A 14,717-nucleotide genomic window follows, 5' to 3' on the forward strand; every position below is an offset into this window, starting at 1 on the left:
TCGTCGTTACCTTGCTTGAACTGCAAGCGAAAGTGCGGAACGAACGACAAAGAGCACAATCGGCCCCGCATTCGGCAACGTTCGACATCTGGCTCTCTCCTACTTGAGTGAGCATATATGTGTATGTATATGCGCATATGTATATAAATTCACATATTTGTATTTGCATATGCCTTCTTCCTGTCTGCATGGTAATGAACCATTTCTCTATTGAGAATAGGACGATGAAAGGAAAAGTAGGAAATGAAAGTGGGTGTTTTGGGTGTAATCTGTCTTGAAAAAGGCAAATCGATGATGTTGCATCTTAGTGTTGTTGACTAATTAACGTCTGATGCACAATCGAAATTGAACTTATCTTTCATGAATTTGATAAATGTTTCGAAATTTTTCACGTTTGTGTAAATGTAACTTCATCAATTCCATTGCGATTCCATTTACCTCCTTCTCTATATCCATACAAAATATCTATCAAAAAATAAAATTAAAATTTTGTTTTGAAAATTGCAACCATTATATCAGTATTTTCTTATGACGTTGTCACGCTAAACTATCGTCAGTAAACCGGCTTTACAGACAACCTTTTTCTATAATTCAATATGGTCTTGGGAAGGGGAGTGTATGTACATTATGAATGTATATAATTCTAAGATTGAACGATTGACGTTCAAAAGAAATTTTCAATAACAAGCTCTGATTTCTACAATTTTTCCATGGTTTTTTTTCAATGTAGTGCAATTTTTTGGCCACTATTGTCCAACGGGCACCACAAATATATACATATTTTTAAACTCCAATAAATTGTGCTCGAAATATGCTATTTTTCATCTTCATACATTGAAAACTGTAAAAGTAACGATTTTTTTTTTTATGTTTTTTCCTCATTTTTAAAAATCCAGCTGAACCGAGACTGCGAGAGAATACCGCATTTACTGCTCATTGTGGCTAATTTTGAAAGACAGCAATAAGTTTACATAACTCTGAATACATCTAACATACCAAAACTCATTATAACCCTAGAATTTTTTAACAGTATTTTATGTTCAAATTAGCCTCTCTTGTATTACATGGAAAAAACTCAGCTCAGGTTGCGTTAGATTCGTTCAGGTTAATGAAGTTTGGTTAGGTTGATTTTAGTTACGAATTTCCTGTAAGGTTATGTTATTTTGTGTAATGCTAGGTAAAGATATGTTACGTTTACTTGTAGATGTATTGAATTGAGTACACATTGTGTTACGTAGGGTTCTATTTAGTGAAGTGAGATTAGGATAAGTTATTCAAGGTTACTTCGAGTTTGGATAGGTTGGCATTGCAAACTAATCGAAATGACTTCCTTTTGCAATGCAGAAAAGCAGCATAATGGGTTCGATTGTCTCACATTGTGTACGGTTGGATTGATTTCGATAACATTAGGTTAAGTGAGGTTTAGTTAGGTAATACTACGTCCGGGTAAGTCAGAAAATTCCAGAAGTAAGTCAGCAAATTGCGTGACTTTTTGCATTGTTGACGTGATAACGTCTTATAATTCGATTTAGCCGGCTGCACGCACGAAAAAATGTGTCGTTACCTTGCTCATTTGTCGTTACCTTGCTCATTTGTCGTTACCTTGAATGAACTGCTAGCGAAAGTGCGGAACGAACGACAAAGCAAACAAAGCAAACGAACGGCAACGTTCGACATCTTGCTCTCTCCTACTTAAGTGAGCGTATATATGTATGTATATGCGCATATGTACATACATATATAAATTCACGTATTTGTATTTGCATATGCCTTCTTACTGATTATTATTAATTTGATTTACTTGAAGAATTTAAAATAAAACCAAGTTTGTTAATAATACCTGTTTAATGTTATTATTATTAATTTTTTTATTATATATGAAGGAAAAAATGTATGGTAATATTTACCACATACCTTATAAGATATGTTTTATACTAATATATGTATATAAACATGCATATATGTAAATATACAATTTCGCGCAATTTTCAAAAAGAACAAATCTATATGTAAAGATGCATACAAGTCATATGGACATATCAAATATACGAATCTATTCCGTACGCAAGCAAATGAAAGCTAATGTGCTTGAACTGCAAGCAAGAGCGCGGAACGAACGACAAAGAGCACAATCGGCCCCCGCGTTCGGCAACGTTCGACATCTGGCTCTGTCCTACTTGAGTGAGCATATATATGTATGTATATGCGCATTTGTATATAAATTCACATATTTGTATTTACATATGCCTTCTTCCTGTGTGCATGGTAATGAACCATTTCTCTGTTGAGAATAGGACGATGATAGAAAAAGTAGGAAATGAAAGGGAGTGTTTCGAGTGTAAAGTGTCTTGAAAAAGGCAAATCGATGATGGCGCCTCTTAGTGTTGTTGACTTATTAACGTCTGATGCACAATCGAAATTGAAGATATCTTTCATGAATTTGATAAATGTTTCGTCATTTTTCACGTTTGTGTAAATGTAACTTGACCTATTCCATTGCAATTCCATTTACCTCCTCCTCTATATCCATACAAAATATCTATAAAACAAATAAAATTAAAATTTTGTTTTAAAAATTGCAACCATTCTATCAATATTTTCTTATGACGTTGTCACGTTAAACTATCGTCAGTAACCGACTTTACAGACAACCTCTTTTTGTTTTTTTTTTTGACGTTATAATATTCTTCTACGGTCTCTGTTCAACTCGAGAATGTTCTGCTGTTATTTTATTTCTACAAAAACGTTCTTCACTTGGAAATTTTCTTATCAATTTTGATGAAATAATGCTTGCTAGATTCGGAATGGACACAAATATGAGTAAATATACTTAATTCTACACGTATTTCGCGAATCATAACGGAGAACCGCATTAAATTTGCAAATATAAAAGAAGTGAACAAAACTTTCAGTTTACTGATTTTTGTGTTTTACAAAAACATCCGTTACTTCGACACATTTTGATCAATTTTTGAAATTAAATGCTTTTTACATTCGGAATAGACACAGCTATAAGACTTTCTATTAATAAATAAATCTTTCATTTCAATATTGTCGACAATATCTCGTTAAACTCGCAAAAATTGGAAAAATTGACTACAATTTTTGTGTTGAAAAATCAGTGCTTATTTTTACTTAGCGTCAAAAATAGAAGACATACGTCAGAAGGACTAACATTTCCCTCAACAAAACTATTTCAAGATTGGAAATCGGATAAAATGCAGACGAGCTACGAATTTTTAAGTGCCGGAAAACACCCCAAAATCGGTTGCTTAACGATAAATAAAAAATTTGAGGGTGTTAAAAATTTTTTGAGAACGGTTCCGCGTCGTTCTCGACTAGATCTACAATGCTCATCATGTCACTTCAAAAGTTCTGAATCACTGTAGCACCGTGTTATTCATAACGGTTTGTATTTAAAAGTATTTAAAATTGCCTAATTTATAATAATATTACATTTTATTTTTAAAGCTATTCCAAAACTAGAAAAAAAATATGGCGACTGCCTTAGAAGAATGGCTGGACTACTATTCGGAAGTGCACAGATTCGAAACTATGGCACGAAACAGGCACGAAACACCAATTTATAGAAAAAAAATGTCTAATAGCGGTCGCCCCTCGGCAAGCCCATCGCAAACCTCCTAGTGTATATCTGCCGTGAAATTGCACCTCATAAAAAACCATCTGCCGTTCGCAGGTGGAGTACACTTGTAGGTTCCTGCATCACATCAAGACGTACCCTACGAATATGAGGAAAAGCTCGCTCAAACACCCAAAAAGGGTGTACATATATATATTAACTATAAAATCACCAGATTATTTCCAGTAGTATTTAATAATAGTTTAAAATGGACGCGTTAGAAAATCGTGAATTCTGAAAGAAGTGGTTACGGCAGAATATTCTAGCTTTTATTTCTGCTGAAAATTTGCCGTCGAGCAGCCCAGGAGGATCTTAAGCAATCACTTATTACTGCAGTCTCCCCCCATACTTATGAAAGCCATACGAGGTGACGAGGTGTGTTCAAAAAGTATCGCGAATTTTGAATTTTTGTTGGTACTAATGTCTCTCACTCATGCCGACGAGTTCGGACATTTCCAATGTTCAGTTAATTGTTGACAGCTGCTTTGCTTGCACATGTTTCGGCTCGTCTTCGATTTTTACCTATTCAAAAAGATGGATCAAAGACCTGTATCAAATTTTGTGTGAAAAACGAAATTTAGTGCGCGGATGCATTCCGAATGTTGACTGTGTCATACGGAGAAGCTACTTTGGACCAAAGCAACGTTTATCGGTGGTACAAAATGTTCTCAGAATGCCGAGAAGATGTGAACGACGAAAAGCGTGCCGGACGCCCGAGCACTTCAACAACAGAAGAAAAAATTGAAGTTATGTGCAATTTGCGCTAAGCAACCCGCCAGAAATTTGTAATAGGACTATGAATAAGTTCGTTTCGGTTTTACAACAGATGGCGTAACTTGATTATTATTCCATCGATCCACATTTCCAAACATTCATTGGAGAGCTACTGTCGTAAGGCACAAACGTCAGTATAAGTTTTTTATTTGAAGCGTAAACAACAATATTTTTACCACACTTGAAAATGTCGAATTTCGTGCCAAATAATGTGTTTTTGCGGGGAATTCTTCTTCATTATTTTAATATGAAGAAAAAAGCAGCCGAAAGTCATCATATCTTGGTGGAAGTTTATGGTGAGCATGCTCTATCTGAGCGAACGTGCCAGAAGTGGTTTGCACGCTTTAAAAGTGGTGATTTTGGCTTGGAAGACGAAGAACGCGAGGGTGCGCCGCCAAAGTTCATGGATACCGAATTGGAGGAATTGCTCGATCAAGATCCGGCTCAAACGCAAGAAGAGGTTGCAAAAACTTTGGGAGTTGATCAATCAACCATTTCCAAACGTTTAAAAGCCATGGGAATGATCCGAAAGGTAGGCCATTGGGTGCCGTATGAATTGAAGCCAAGAGACGTTGAACGCCGTTTTATGGCATGCGAACAACTGCTTCAACGGCACAAAAGAAAGGGTTTTTTGCATCGAATTGTGACTGGCGATGAAAAGTGGGTCCATTACGACAATCCAAAACGTCGGGCAACGTATGGATACCCTGGCCATGCTTCAACATCGACGTCGGCGCAGAATATTCATGGCCTGAAGGTTATGCTGTGTATCTGGTGGGACCAGCTGGGTGTTGTGTATTATGAGCTACTGAAACCGAATGAAACGATTACGGGGGATGTCTACCGACGACAATTGATGCGTTTGAGCCGAGCACTGCGAGAAAAACGGCCGCAATACGCCGATAGACACGACAAAGTTATTTTGCAACATGACAATGCTCGGCCACATGTTGCACAAGTGGTCAAAACATACTTAGAAACGCTCAAATGGGATGTCCTACCCCACCCGCTGTATAGTCCAGACCTTGCGCCATCCGATTACTATCTCTTCCGATCGATGCAACATGGCCTGGCTGACCAGCACTTCCGTAATTACGATGAAGTCAAAAAATGGATCGATTCGTGGATTGCGGCAAAACCGACCGAATTTTTCACAAAGGGAATCCGTGAATTGCCAGAAAGATGGGAAAAAGTAGTAGTAAGCGATGGACAATATTTTGAATATTAAATTTGTAACCATTTTACGTCCATAAAGTTTCAAATTTCGAAAAAAAACCGCACGAACTTATTCATAGTCCTATTAGAAGAACAAAAATTAGCTCTCGCATCACGATAACGCCCCTGCACACACATCGTTGCTTGTGCGCGACTTTTTGACCAAAAACAACACACTAATGATGCCACAGCCACCGTATTTCCCAGATCTGGCCCCCTGTGACTTTTTCTTGTTCCCGAAACTGAAGAGGCCCATGAAAGGACGACGCTACGCTACGACTGACGAGATAAAGACGGCATCGAAGGAGGAGCGGAACAAGATAAAAAAAGGATTTTTTAAAGTGCTTCGAAGATTGGAAAAAACGGTGGCACAAGTGCATAATATCTCATGGGGATTACTTTGAAGGGGACAAAATAGATATTAATGAATATATAAATGATTTTGAAAAAACACAAAATTTGCGATACTTTTTTAACACACGTCGTACGTGACGCTATAGCTGAAAAGCTGTACTAATTATTAAAATACAATATTATTACTTATAAAAACATTATCAATCACAATGTTTATTAAAAGTAAGAATGGAATTGCGCTATTATGAAAGAGGAAGAGCTATAGAATATTGGTCTATCTTCCTTTTTGTCTCTAAACGCCATTATTATTTTAAAGTGTATTTTTTGTATGCGTGTTTGGTCTCAAGTTGATTTAAAATATGATACTTAAAAACACTCTTATAACACTATAGTTACCATTAACATTGTCTTTGAGAGTCTGTAAAAAAATTTATATATCCACATTTTTCCGCGGCAATAAAAATATAAATAAAAACAGTCTGCGATACTGGACAAAAGTACACCATCAATTTATTTACATATGTAAATCTGTACAAAAACTCAAAGGATAACGCGAAGCCGGGAAAATTTGGAACGAACTCCTTATACTATATTATTATAATTTATGTTTATATTTTAATTCGTTGGACTTTATAAACTACAAGGGAAATATAATGATTGAAAGTGTTTTTTTTAACATATTAATATATAATTTCACTCATAATTCATTGTTTCGTACAAGCTTCCTGTATTCGCCGATAATGCGATATCAACCGCTTCCCATTTTTTTAAGGATTTCGTCATTTTGATTCGCGCTTTGAAACTTTTGTAGTTTTTTTTTTATTGTAATTAATACATTAAATACATAATTGAGACTTAGATTCTAATTTTATAATCATGACTTATTTATGTGGTCATAAAGTTGAGCGATCATCGTCAAACGTTCAATGAACACATTACAATAAATTCTAGCTGTATAGTAAATATAAACATTCTGCCGTCCATCGATTTGATCTATGCTCATTGTTGGAGCTTCTACCCATATATTCATAGTAAAGGATCGAAAGCATTTCAAAGGTCTAGTATTCCCGTCTTTTATATACACCCAGCCAATTTTCACTTCATCTATCTGTAGCATTTTCTTAGCTAACTCATCAGATGCCACTATGATTTCCGATTGCGTTCCTCTATAGGATATGCGAAACCTTTTTATACCAGACTAGTCCAAGTCATGTAAGTCGAACTGCTTCTTAAGTGCATATAAAATGTCCTATTTTCTTAATCTCGTCTATGTCCTTGCTCTCTAGGAACTATTCGTGAGTAAGGACTGGGATATCCGGTTGGTCTTTGAGTACTTTGAATATAGTATTTCATAAGCTTATGTTTTTTAGTTAGCTCTTTTGAACTGAGTTGTAGTATAATTTATCCTTGGTGAATCTTTCGTGTGCATGAGACTTTATTGCCGAAATCAGTGAAAGAAGGCTTAGTTTTAATTTTCAATGGGATTTCATAGTAGGAAAGAACAGAACTTTTCGATATAATAATCATATCGCATTTAAACCGATGGAGATATGTTTTGAAACTGAGTCACATCAAAATTCATTTCTCCATGATTTTTTTATAGTCAACATCTCATGTCTAGAATGCGGCGATGGGTCCAGCACTTTTTGTTCTGGCGCTACTTGTTTCTGGAACTACGAACTGCTCCGTTCCAACTAACATTGAAGCCTCGTTTTCTCGCTTGCGTTTAGCATTATCCGAGATAAAGCTGATTCCTTTCATGTACATAATCATTTCTTCCGGCTAGATATTGGAGTCCGATTGAATGACCCTTATTGGTTGATTAGATTTTACGCAATTTCGCTTAGATAGCTTAGCGATACTCTGCGAAAAATCCACTATATTGTTAATGCTAATAGTCTTCACCTAAGACTGGCTAGCAACAATAACACTGTTACTTCCAAGGATGATAGATTTACCAGGTTTGGCCATTAACTATTCTGAAAAACAAAATTTTGCGAGCAACTCCGGCTGCTACGTCAGGTAGAATTCGCCAGCCAAATTCTGCATGATAATTTCACATGTATTCACACACTCGACCAATCAGTCGTTTGCTCAGACGGCAACGAAGTGACATTACGTTGATTTTTTTCGTATATCGCCAACAAAATCTTAGTTTTTTCGTAAACAAACCTCTCGTCCGAATGATTATGACTTCCCAGCTTCAACGTCTGCTGCCATACCAGGTGTGTTCAAAAAATCAGGTGAAGGTTCATATTTCACGGGCTGCGTACATTCGACTTTCGATTATTATTTTTTTATGTTGGTATACTCGCCCTAAGTTATGTCCACGATTTTAGCAATATAGCATGTTCAGTTTGTGAGAGACATATATAAGAGAAGTGTTTTACGTGTTCGGCGATTTTCCGCTTTCGAAAATAATTTTTCAAAGAAGTTGCATCAAATTTTGAGTAAAAAATGGAATTAAGTGCTCAAAAACACTTGAAATAATGAAAGTGGCATTCGGTGAGAGTAGTCCGAGTCAATAAAATGTTTACAAGTAGTACAAGCTTTTCACAGAAGGTCGAGAAAATGGGAATGACGACGCTCGCTCTGGACGCCGCAGCACATCAACAGCCGCTGAAAATGTTAAGAAAGTCAAGAAAATTGTTGTGGAGAATCGTCAAATTAGAGAAGTTGCTGAGGATGTCGGCATATCGGCATATCGGTTTCGGAAATTTTGGGCATGCAGCGTGTGGCAGCGAAGTTCGTTCCAAAGTTGCTGAGACCAAAACGTTGACCAAAAACAACGTCACATGAGCATCGCTCAAGAGTTGTTGAATGACGGCAACGATAATCCAGATTTGCTTAAAAGGGTCATAACTGGTGACGAATTATGGGTATATGGTTATGACATCAAAATTAAAGCCCAATCGTCCCAATGGAAGAGTCCAGGAGAGCCGATAACAAAAAATCGCCGAACATGCAAAACACCTGTCTTATTAATACCTCTCACAAAAAAACTAAACATGCTATATCGCTAAAACAGTAAACATATCTTCGAGACGAATGTAGTAGTCGTAAACGGCGGGTGCGACCATAACTTCGAGATGAGGACGCTCATTAATTTTTCAGGACAACTTGGCTAAGACTAGCTTTTTCTCTACTCTTTCAAGCTTTTATCGAAAAGATAAGGGCGTAGTTTAATTTATTCAATTGATTTAAATTCCGTTTATTTCTGCATTTAATTTGATATAATAAAAAACACCATCGATAAAAATGTGTGCGATAGAAAATTGTTCTTCTTTAAACAAAAGTAGAAAGTTGCCAGTTTTGGTGCATTTCTGCATACCGTACGGCACGTATGGGGCACCTTCGATTCAAATGCACACAATCTATTTTGCTGTTAGTCAAATTCGTTGCCGCAACGGGCGCAACGGATTCATTGTGACGGGCCTATGATGTTGCTGAATAAAATCTATCATCATTTGCTGCTGCGTATACACCTGCTAACAATGCTTTGGGCTTTGGAGACCTGTACATGAAGTATATATTCCGCAACTGAACCTTTGTCCATTATTTGCAATACACCTGTTTAGAGGACTGTCTCCAAATCTAACCGCAAAAAGTTGAAACCAAATCTACTAATTGGTTCCAGCAGTAGTAATGAACGTAATGCTAATATCCTGGTCTAAGCATGCTGAAATTGGTGCAAAGTTCCTGACCTGCTATTCCGTGGGGAAAAAGGTTACTCAACTGAGAGAATGTGTTGTTTCTGAATGTTTTTGTAATAAGGTTTTGAATTTAAATATTCGGCCCCCGGATGTCAATATTCGGCCTTTTCCTTTTTTTCCAAAAGCCGAAGTGCTTTAGCCAGTTCCTGAAATGCCTTTTCTTTGGTTAAATACCATTCAAATCAACTCAAGATCTATTTCCAAAATGTCTCCATCAATGGGTCGAAGTCAAAAAACCTTCTTCAATATGAGTTTCTATTTGGATTTTGATATCTTTGATCTCATTGAGACCTAGCTGAAAGCTGATTTCTAAGAGAGCGAATACTTTACTCCAACTTGCACAATGCTTTTGAAAGAGTACAGATTCTATGAAAAATGGTCTCCAGATAGGTATCTTGCCCGCTAGTGATGATTCAATGTATAAATCTAATGAAGACAACATAATAGCTTTAGTATATAAGAGTTCTAGCAGAAACTACTGTATTCTTGGTGACTACATTTTAGTTAACTTAGAAGGCAAAAGAAATACATTTCTTCGAAAAAATGGATAATTTCTCAATACTGGAACTGACTCAGGTAAATCTTAAAACAACCTATCTTAAATAGCATCTATTAATCTTACATTATATAAGTGTCCTGATTCTATCCTATATCTAAATCCAGTTTGTATCACATTCCACTAATTTTACACTTTGAGTTTCATAACCTTCGTGACAGGGATCGTCTCTGACTAACAAAAATACCACTTTTGTTATCAACGATCAAACAATTTGTATGAAATATATACCAGTCACTCAAAAAAAATTTTGTTAAATTCCTTGGCTGAATAGGAAGTTAATGAGGCTAAAGACTTTGAGAAGCAAATTCTATAAAAGCTCAGATTATATAACTTTTATCACCGATAAATATCTCCTTACTGTAAGGAGTTTAAATCTCTGAGCAGAGACCTACAGCGAATATGTTCGAAAATTTCAGTCCGAGATTTAAGTAAATCCAAAGGCTTTTTGGGGCTTTGTTAAATGCAAACAAAAAAATGTGCTCAAGTATTTCCTCTTAAGTCTATTACAATGGAAGCCATATTGTCGATAATATAATATTTCCTCATATTCTTTTATAACTTCGTCTGGTAGTAGAATTTTGGGCACAGTGCTCTGTGTTGTTTTTATAAATGGCATTTGTGAATACTTTACATATTTAAAATATCTTTTATGTATGAACGAATTAAAAGTAGTCTTTCCGATTCGATTTAGATCCAAACTTATATTAAAACGTTACTTCGTGGTGTTATAAAGACTTAACATATTATAAGTAAATGTAAAAGTATTTTTCGTTTCCTTTCCTTTTCCCCACTTTCTATTCTGTTGGTAGTTCTCGTCTGTCTACTTGGAATGAGATCTCCGAGGACTCCAAGACTTTCATTCGCCATTTCAGTTCTAATTTTAGTAATCCGTATGACCTGAAGTTTTTGTACACGTCTCTAGTTCGATCCAAACTGCGGTTTTTATTTGAAAACCTTATTTTCATTACCATACTAAGACTTGGCCGCCGTAGCTGAATGTGTTGGTGCGAGACTACCATTCGGAGATGCACAGGTTCGAATCTCGGCATGAAATACCAAATGATAGAAAATTAAACCTCCGAGTGTATTTTAGTCATGAAAAATCTCATAACAATCATCTGCCATTCGGAGCTAGCGTAAAACTGTAAGTCCTCCATTTGTGATGAAATAGAATAAGAAGCTCGGCCAAACACCCAAAAACGGTGCTCAGACTTGAGCGTATTCAGAAGATTTTTGTTCACATAATGAACTTTTTTCTTGAAACAAGTTATAAGTATCTACATATGTTCCAATTTATAGAGCTTTAGGAGAACTGAGTTGATTCTCAAATTCTTTTATTTTTTGTCTTCTAGGTCTCAATTTATAAAAGTCTGAAACGTATTTTATACAATAGTTAATTTAATTATACACATTTAATCTGTAAAAATAGATACTGCTAAATTGTGAAAGAATAGTTAGTTTTAGTGTTACATCAATTCTCATAGTTAAAGCACAAAGTTGTCAATAGTCTGTAAGTGAACAAATGTTGCATAAGACTTAAATAAATAAATATCGTACAGTACGTTCAGGATTTTAGCTCAATTTGCGGCGTAGTTGGATTGTTCACATCCAAGGTTTAATAGTAACCTATAGAGAGTAAACAGTTGGATATTTCGAACCATCGACTACAATTTTTCGCTTTGTGTGGCATTTTCAAGGCGATATTCACAGCATTAAAGCACACACAGCAGAGCTATCCTCTGCTGAAGCCAAACTGTTGGCCAGATATTTCCCTCGCAGCATCGATCTCGCTTTCGAGGCAGTTATAAACACTTTTCCCCAGCTTCACCTGCAAGCAGATCGGGTTGAACGCTAGGCGGACATTGATACCACCATTTGTCGCTTCCATTTCGATAGAAACATTCCCTCCTCTAGGGACGGTTGTTCTAATCATGTTAAAATTATTTTTGAATCAGATTGACTGCCTTATGTACTATATATGGCCATTTCGGAGATTTTGTAAAAGCCGTCTACTTGGTAATTGGGTGAGAAATTAACTAATGGCGGGTTCTTCTTTTCGTATTTAAGAAAGTTTGTGTCTAGTAAGTACTCTTTTTTATATATTTTAGTATCTCGGGATAGTTGGCAGTTATCTTTCTTAAAGGAAGCTTATTTATTTCAGGACTGGATTACCTGAGAGAGTGATTTATCTGACGAAGGTATATTGTGGTATATTGTGTGTATATTTGATATGGTTCACTGCAAGTCATTCACACATCGTTGATTCGTTACTTGACAGTTTTACTTATATTTTGTTTTTGTAAATCCAATGGAAACGCCTAAGCGACAAGTAACGAAGCGCCATGGTTGCAAGCTTGGCAATTTGATTGGTAGTGTGCAAAATAACAATCAACTGTTCGACAGTTGGTATTTGATGGTTAGACGCGAATTTTAACCCTCTATCCGGAAGACTATAAATAATCGTCAAAAAATCATGTAAAATTCATATAACGTTAATTTTGATACGCTAAAAACGAACATTTTTATTCACTTTTACTGTACCAAAAAGTGCACAAAAAGTATCACATGTGTATATGAAAAATTAGCCGTAATGCGGAATAACCGTCTGTAGACGGTCAATAAAAACTTCACAAAATTCACTTTTATTTTTTCAGTTTCACTATAACTAATAGTTGCATTGAAAAATATACAGAAAAACATACATGTTTTGAATTTTGAAGAAATTTCTGCAATGTTTGGTCACTTTTTCACAAACGAAAAGATGAAATTTTTCAACTGTAATTTTTTCGACTGATTTCAACGACGGCCATTACTAAACTGACGATAAACATCAAACGTCATAGTCGTTTCAAGGCAGCCATGTCGGCTCACATGAAAAAGAAAATTACATATAAAACCCAGGAGGGTTTTATGATTACCGTCTATAGACGGTCTTACTGGATAGAGGGTTAAGTTTGAAATATCAAAAAGTGAAGAAAAAAGGAAGTAAGTTGTTTTACGGTCGATAATTTGATATTTCAAGGATATTTCTTCCAGTGAGTGAGACGAATCAATTTCGCAAGTGATTCAGCTGGTGCGAAAGAGCATTACGAAAAAAATTGTATTTGGTCGTTCAAAGTAAAACACATTTGCCGACTTGCCAACTATACCTTGTGTAATTAAAGTGATTTGTATTTATGTATATATAATTTATTATTATGTAGGCATAAGGTTTAAAGCCTGTACAAATTATATCTTTATTACCCCCTGTTCAGACAACATTCTCAAGCGTGACGTGGCAGCCGAAATTACTCTCACAATTTAGCTTCGGATGATCAAACTTTGGTTCCTTGTGATTCATCAACCTTGACAGAATCAGCTGATGAGCTGACGTCAATTGGGGTGTGTTTACAAAAAAACTGAGATCAACCAATGACACACTCCGTTGCCGTGTGAACAACGGCTGATTGGACGAGTGTATGAATTGTGTGAAACTATTGTGAAAATTTCGGCTGACGATAATATTGCTTCATTTACGATGAACACAAGGAGAATTGAGCGCTGTCAATGTAGCTGTAAAAACAAATGTTCGATGTGCTTGAGATCCCCAAGGGATTTTCTATTAGAATCTTGCATGATTTTAATTTTTCTAACTTTTTGTAAAAAACCCAATATGAATTGTTATATTATGAGTGACAATTAAATGTAATGAGCTAAATATTTACAGGGAAAACTATTAGGGTGGTCCAACATCCCGGCCATGTTGAAAGAACTCCCTTTCAAGATAGACGTAGCATGACTAATTTATGTATCGTCCAGCAACATGGCCCATTAACAGTAAGAAGGTGCAGATGCGATCATCTCGCCCAAGTACAGTATATTCGATTTGACCAAGTTTCCAGCGCTGTAGTGGTATATAGTCGTCGTGAATTATTAACAAGGCTCCAACTATGAGGTTTCTTGAAGATCCAGTTGACTCGTTCGCGCAACTCACTTAAGTAGTTTGAATACCAGCGACTCCAAAACGCTGTTTGACAAAGGTGATCATATCAAAATAATCCAAACTGCAGATATTTTTATGTTCCAACGAACGGCCAGATAAGCTACGTAGTGAACCACTAACCAATAATATATCCGAATCTTGCTTGACAATAATATATCCGAAATCGTTAGGGTCTGATGACAGCGCGACGGTAGACGGGAGTTGAGTATTGCAAAAAATTTGGCCGCTGCACTGTTGAACAGAAAGTATCCGCTTTAGGGTTAGCCTATTAAACGTAAAATAAACAAATTGAGCTAGTAACAAATATACATACGCACAAAAAGAAATAGCAAATTAAATGAGGGCACCGCCAAACTCATCTGTCTTATTTATTTAATTATTTTTTATCGTTTTCCCAAAAGAGCCAAATATAGGATTAAAAAATTATTTTACCAAGAAGCTTCATAATCTTGTGGTCCCCAAAAAGGCCAAACACGTATA

Source organism: Anastrepha ludens, chromosome 5 (genome assembly GCF_028408465.1).
Source record: "Anastrepha ludens isolate Willacy chromosome 5, idAnaLude1.1, whole genome shotgun sequence".
Lineage (NCBI taxonomy): Eukaryota > Metazoa > Arthropoda > Insecta > Diptera > Tephritidae > Anastrepha > Anastrepha ludens.